We start from the raw sequence: 7,421 nt of genomic DNA on the forward strand, positions 1-7,421 counted from the left end.
GAGCCTGGGGTCTTCCTGTCCCACTCCCCACATCCTTCCTGCTGCACCACTCACAGCACCCCACTTTCCTGCCTCCCACAGTGGGTTCTGCCAGCGCTAGGACTGTGATTCCTGGGCCCAGGGGAAAGTGGGGGGCAGAGATGGCTCCCAAAAGCCTGGAAAGGGGAGGAGAAATCAGAAAGGTTCCAGGTGGGGTGGGACCTGGCCCAGGGGCAGCTTAGGGAGGGGTGGGTTCTGGAGGGGTGTGTAGGGTCTGTGTTAGAGTTGGAGGAAGGCAGGCTGGAATTACAAAGTAACCATTGTCCCAGGAACACAACAACCTCAGTTTTGTTTACCTCAGTCCTGCAGCCTCTGAGGACAGGGAGTAGCAGGGGGAAGGGATCCCCTGTTCCTAGTTTTAAAACTTGCTGCACAGCTCTCCTCATGGCTTCCCACCTCTAAAGTGATGACAGTGTTACCTACTTTTCCCTCTGTGTCCTCATCCGAGAAATGGGATGATAGCATTGACACCGCATCCCCATCCCAACCCACGCACACACCTCCCTCCCACCCTCATCCCCTGGCTTATGCTGTAGGTAAACTGCTAAGAGTTTAAACAACAAAGCCCCTTCCTCCCTGGGGGCTCTCTTGGCCTCCTATGAATTTTTTTAAAGATTTTGTTTATTGACGTTAGAGAGAGGAGAGAAAGGCGGGGTTTCTAACCAGGGACCTCAGCATATGTCCCTTGACTAAGCAAGCCCACAGTTTTGAACCAGTGATCTCAGCATTCCAGGTCTATCCACTGTGCCACCACAGGTCAGGCAGGCCTTATATGATTTTGAAATCCTTTCTTTGAGGGCCTTCCCCTAAATCACATTATCACCCAGCCCCACAAAGCCTGAATGGCACTGACCCTCCCTAATTGCCACAGGGTCCCTTCCAGGCAGGAGTGAGGAGCCTAAAAATAAGGGCTTCTCTCCAAATTCATTGTGCAGATGAAAAACAGACTCAGCAAAGGCAGTGACACAGGGTCTCATGGCTGAAAAGACCCAAGTGTGTGAGAATGCCTCCAAAGGGGTCTGGAGGCTGAAGGCACAGTGCCAGGCACATAGTAGGTGTTCAATAAACATTAGCAAACTGATTGAAGAAGAAGGACAGTTTGGGGACAGACGGGGGCTAGGAAGACCCAAGGAAGAAGTGAGTGAGAATATTTGCCTTGCAAGACCACAAGATAGATAATATGCTGATCAAGTGGACAGGAGGAGGAAAACAACTTTTGAATAAGAATTTGGCCTGTAGAAGACCTTGGCTTCTTATCAGTTCGAAACAGGCCTTGGGTTAGATGGTGAATGATAATAGCAATAACAATAATAATGGCATCCCTGACCATCTGTTCAGGTCTCCCAGTCTCAGGGCTAAGTACTTTCTATGATCTCCTATAATCCTTACAACTGCTACACAGGGCTGGCCATCCTTGCATTACAGATACCGGAGCACGCACAAGTAGTCCATGCACAGGAAAGAGAGAACTTGTAGCCCCATTTTACAGATGAAAAAGCTGAAGCTCTGGAAAAAGAGGCTACTCTCCAGAGCCCACCCAGCCTGTGGGCAGCAGAAGCAGATTCAAAACCAGGTCTCCCTAATACCTCCTGCCCTTTCCACCCTTTCACAGCTAACCTCCAGATATTCTGGGCCTTAGTTTCCCTTTCTCCATTGGGATTTTCTGGCCTGCTCCAGAGCCATCTAGCTGTGTGTGGATCCTGCTTTTTAAGAGAAGGCCATGACCTAGTAGGTCAGCGCCTTTCTTCCCTGGGGTCTCCATTCCCAACCAGTCCCTCTGGCTGAGGCCATGACCACTTTCTGTATGTTTGGGACCCACTGCCCAGCGGTCCCTCTGGCACCAACATTGGGTTGAGTTTTGTTCTTGATATGACTTTTTTCTTTTTTAGATTTTATTTATTGATTTTTGGAGCAAGGGGAGAGAGAGAGAGAGAGAGGAACAATGAGAGAGAGAGAGAGGAACAATGAGAAGGAGAGGGCAGAAGCAGGAAGCATCTACTCATAGTAGTTGCTTTCTGTATATGCCTTGACCTGGCAAGCCCAGGGGTTTGAACCGGCGACCTCAGCATTCTAGGTCAATGCTTTATCCACTGCACCACCATAGGTTAAGCATTTTTTTTTTTAATCATTCATATAACAAATATTGATTGGCACTGACAATATGCCAGGCAGGCTGGTAGATGATGGGGATCTAGAGATGATACATTCTAGAAGGGTGCCCGTATCCGAGGGGGGAGACAGTGGAGACAGGGTGCTGGGCAGCTTGGCACACTGCCAGCACTCGAGGATGGAGAGGAAGCCAGGTAGTGAGTGGAGACTCGGGGGAGGAAGAAGCTATTAGCCACGGCTGTCAAGGGGAACCTTGTGAGGCTATGACCTTAGTGCAGACTTGAGAGAAGTGAAGACACGGGCTTTCCAAATCTAGAGCAGGGTTGGGGCACCAGAGTGGGAGGGCTGGCCAAGCACATTTACCAAGTGCTGGCCTCAGCATCCAGGGCCCACCTGGGGACCAAGCACCAGTGCAGGTTTTCAATCACCTTGTTTTTCCATTGGCCATCCCAGACTGTCGTCCCAGCCTTGGGATACCTTATCTGGAAAATCCTCCGGCATTGAGGAAGGCCTTATAATATCAGGAAGGACCCATCACAGGGCTTTGCTGTTTTCTCCACAGTTGGGCCTGAGCTCCTTGCCAGGAGCTAGAGCAGCCTAACAGGCAGCTCCACAGGGTGGATGCCTCATCAGGGTACCTTCCCAGGGTGGAGGCCATCTAGAGTCTAGTGTTGTCTGGATGACATGTGTTTCTGCTGGTCCCTGTTGCACAGATGAGAAAATGGAACCTTAGAAAGGGGTCCTAACAGCCCTGGCCAGGTAGCTCAGTTGGTTAGAGTATTGGACCGATATGTTAAGGTGGTGGGTTCAATCCTAGGTCAGCGCACATACAAGAATCAACCAATGAATGCATAAAGTAGGTGGAACAGCAAGTTGATGTTTCTTTCTCCTTCCCTTCCTCTCTCTCTAAAATTAATAAAATTTTAAAGATTTTATTTATTGATTTTAGAGAGAGAAAGGTGGAAGAGGAGGAGTGGGAAGCATCACCTTCAGAAGCGGATTAAGGCCCCGGGCACAGAAGAAAATATTGGGCCCCTTAAAAAAAGAGAGAGAGAGCCTGACAAGGCGGTGGCACAGTGGATAGAGCGTCAGACTGGGATGCAGAGGACCCAGGTTCGAGACCCCGAGGTCACCAGCTTGAGCATGGGCTCATCTGGTTTGAGCAAAAGCTCACCAGCTTCAATCCAATGTTGCTGGCTTGAGCAAAGGGTTACTCGGTCTGCTGAAGGCCCGCAGTCAAGGCACATATGAGAAAGCAATCAATGAACAACTAAGGTGTTGCAACGAAATACTAACAGTTGATGCTTCTCATCTCTCCGTTCCTGTCTGTCCCTGTCTATCCCTCTCTCTGACTCTCTGTCTCTGTAAAAAAAAAAAAGAATTAAAAGAGAGAGAGAGAGAGAGAGAGAGAAGGAAAATAAAAATACATGTTAAACATATTTTTTTTTTTTCATTTTTCTGAAGCTGGAAACGGGGAGGCAGTCAGACAGACTCCCGCATGCGCCTGACCGGGATCCACCCGGCATGCCCACCAGGGGGCGATGCTTTGCCCCTCTGGGGCGTCGCTCTGTTGCATCCAGAGCCATTCTAGCACCTGAGGCAGAGGCCACAGAGCCATCCCCAGCGCCCGGGCCATCTTTGCTCCAATGGAGCCTCGGCTGCGGGAGGGGAAGAGAGAGACAGAGAGGAAGGAGAGGGGGAGGGGTGGAGAAGCAAATGAGCGCCTCTCCTGTGTGCCCTGACCGGGAATCGAACCCGGGACTCCTGCACACCAGGCCAACGCTCTACCGTTGAGCCAACCGGCCAGGGCCTTAAACATATTTTTAAATAAATAAAAATATTATGTACTATTAATGTTTTATTTCCAATAAAATTTGAATATATATAATATCATTAATAATAGCATAATAATAATCACAAAGTTTTGAACTAATTGTTGAACATATGTAAAAGTACAATTACAATTAATGATAGTATACATTCAGAACAATCAGAAACAATCAGAAATTAGAACAAAAAAATCATAGAATTTTACTTGAAATTAAAATTACAAATGTGGAAATATTTTTTTTCCTTTTTTTTTCTTTTTTTTTGTATTTTCTTTTTTCTGAAGTTGGAAACAGGGAGGCAGTCAGTCTCCCGCATGCGCCCGGCCAGGATCCACCTGGCATGCCCACCAGGGGGCAATGCTCTGCCCATCCAGGGCGTCGCTCTGTTGCAACCAGAGCCATTCTAGCACCTGAGGCAGAGGCCATGGAGCCATCTCCAGCGCCCGGGCCATCTTTGCTTCAATGGAGCCTTGGCTGGGGGAGGGGAAGAGAGAGACAGAGAGGAAGGAGAGGGGGAGGGGTGGAGAAGCAGATGGGCGCTTCTCCTATGTGCCCTGTCCGGGAATCGAACCTGGGACTTCCGCACGCCAGGCCGATGCTCTACCACTGAGCCAACCGGCCAGGGCCAGATGTGAAAATATTTAAATAGATTTTTTTCTTGCTTTTCGTTTTGCAAACTTATAAACTATCTCATCACAATCAAACTAATTCACATCCCTGTGTATTTGTATATATAGTAAGTCTGTATTGCAGAGAACTTTTGTAAGTACAAAGTAGCAAAGACAATTCTATTGCTCTGATGAGCTGTAGCGCAGCCATGCAGGGCCTATGCAGCATAGTATGTGTATAGTAAGTAGTGTAGTAATGATATAATGAAAATAAGCGAATATAAACATACTATCAGGTTTTACTGCCAATTATAAACTTGTATTTAATTAAAATTATACATATGAAACCAAACTTGGTGTCATTAAAAAAAGTAAAAAGTTGGGGTTTTGCCTAACCTGTGGTAGCGCAGTGGATAAAGCGTCGACCTGGAAATACTGAGGTCGCCGGTTCGAAACCCTGGGCTTGCCTGGTCAAGGCACATATGGGAGTTGATGCTTCCAGCTCCTCCCCCCTTCTCTCTCTCTCTCTTTCTCTCTCTCTCTCTCTTCTCTCTCTCTCCTCTCTAAAAATGAATAAATAAATTAAAAAAAAAAAAAAAGTTGGGGTTTTGCGGGGCCCTTCTGAAGTTGGGGCCCAGAGCACGTGCTCCGTGCGCCTGCTGTTAAATCCACCTTTGATCACCTTGTAGTAGTTGCTTCTCATATGTCTCTTGACTGGGCAAGTCTAGAATTTCAAAGCTGCAACCTCAGCATTCTGGATCAATGCTTTTTTTTTTTAATTTTATTTATTTATTTATTCATTTTAGAGAGGAGAGGGAGGGAGAGACAGAGAGAGAGAGAGAGAGGAGAGACAGAGAGAGAGAAGTGGGGGAGGAGCTAGAAGCATCAACTCCCATATGTGCCTTGACCAGGCAAGCCCAGGGTTTTGAACCAGCAACCTCAGCATTTCCAGGTCGACACTTTATTCACTGCGCCACCACAGGTCAGGCCCTGGGTCAATGCTTTATCTGCTGCACCACCACAGGTCAAGCTAAAATTAATAAACTTTTTAAAATTATATATATAAATTAATAAACTTTTAAAATTATATAAATATTAAAAAAGGGGATCCTAACAGGTCCAAGGCTGCACAGCCAAGAGATTGGAGATCTGGAACTTGAACCCAGGTCTCTCTGGTCCATCTACTTGGGCGTCTGAAGCTGGGTTTCAAGAAGTCTGTGAACCCTAATATGAAGCAAAATTGTGGTTGGGGCACAAGCCGTTTCTGGGGAAGATGCCTGCAACATGATGGGTGAAAGCCAGGGTCACTCAGCCCTGAGTTTGAATCTTGTCTTTGCCCCAGTTTCATTCTTGGAGTAATCCCCCCTGCCAGGGCTGCTGTGAGGGGGAAGCCTGTGGAGTCCTAGGCATGGTGCCTGGCACACAGTAGGTGGTGAGTCAAACCACAGAGGTTATTCATGCAGGATCAGTTAGGAACTGGTGAAGAGTTTAACATTTTCACAAAGGAAACCATTACCTTAGAGCTGTGTCATCTGTTAAATACAGTAGCATACTTTACAAATCAGTATGTCCAGTACCATCCCATGTTTCTTTAAAAATCCATATCTGAAAAGTTCGGAAGGAAATACAAAATAGGAATAGTGGTCATCTCTGTACATCAGGGTGGTGGGTGGGTTAGTTTTTCTACCTTGTGTTTTTCTGTAGTTTCTAAAGTTTCTGTATAGATGTATATTAACTTGGTAATCAGAAAAACATTGCCTTTTTTTCTTTTTCTTTTTTTAAAGAAGAGGAAGAAAACCATGTTTGTTCTTCTTGTTCCAGGCTGGAGTTAAGCCAGAGACAATAGCAAATGCCTAACTCCAAGTGAGACAAAACCAACCAGGACAAGAGGACATACTGAGTCTCACACAGAAAGTGTTGGGCCTCCAGGAGAGGGAACACAAAGAGCCAGCTCCTAGAGAGGCCATAAACATATCAAGAAAGGCTTCCTGGAGGAAGAAGTATTTGATGTGGGCACCTTGGAGAAAAAGCTGGATTTCTATGGGAACAGAAAGGTGAGTTTGGCCTTGTTGTCTTGTGCGTACCAGGGAGCCATGGAAGGGATTTCAGCAGGAGAGGAACTAGATCTTCAGGAAGTGGCATATGGCAGGCATGTGGAGGAGTATTGGCAAGGAAACGATGCCCGGAGTCTCTGAGAGTGCTCAGGGCTCTCGAACAGGGCATCCTAGCCTCCATGCAACAGGCCGTCCCTTCCCTTGCGTGGGCCAGCAGCACCTTCCTCACTTTGCGTGCCACATGTCTGACTAGGACTGCACTGTGCTCCACAGTAGCGGGGACTGTCTGGGAACAGCTGTTGGGAAGCCTCTGGAAACCTTACTATACCCCCATTTTACAGGCAAGAAGACTGAGGCCCGGAGAGGCCAGCAGAGCTGCAGGGTGGAGAAGCATGGATACTGGGGAGTAAGAGCTGGGGTTTCCCTTCCTAGCACCAGGGCCTCGGTTTCTCTCACTTTCTGGGAAAAGGGGAGGGCAAGACCCAACTCAAACGGCTGTTGTGAGGATGGCAGACAGTGCCTGATCATCATTTCTGTCTGAGGCCACTTAGGAATTGAGGGGCCACTATGCCCCTTCTCTCCTTAGCCCTGAAGCACCTACAGACCGCTTTATTTGTTGTCTGACTCCCTGTCCCCACTTAGCCAGAGTTAACCTTGTTTACTGCTCATATAGTAGGTTCTCCCTCAGTTCCTGCTGAGCAAATAAATGCATGAAGGTAATTGGGACAGAGCTGTGTGATCCATCTGGCCAAGGGGGCTTCCGGTGCAGGACTCATTCCTCA

Source organism: Saccopteryx bilineata, chromosome 1 (genome assembly GCF_036850765.1).
Source record: "Saccopteryx bilineata isolate mSacBil1 chromosome 1, mSacBil1_pri_phased_curated, whole genome shotgun sequence".
In the NCBI taxonomy this organism is placed as follows: Eukaryota; Metazoa; Chordata; class Mammalia; order Chiroptera; family Emballonuridae; genus Saccopteryx; species Saccopteryx bilineata.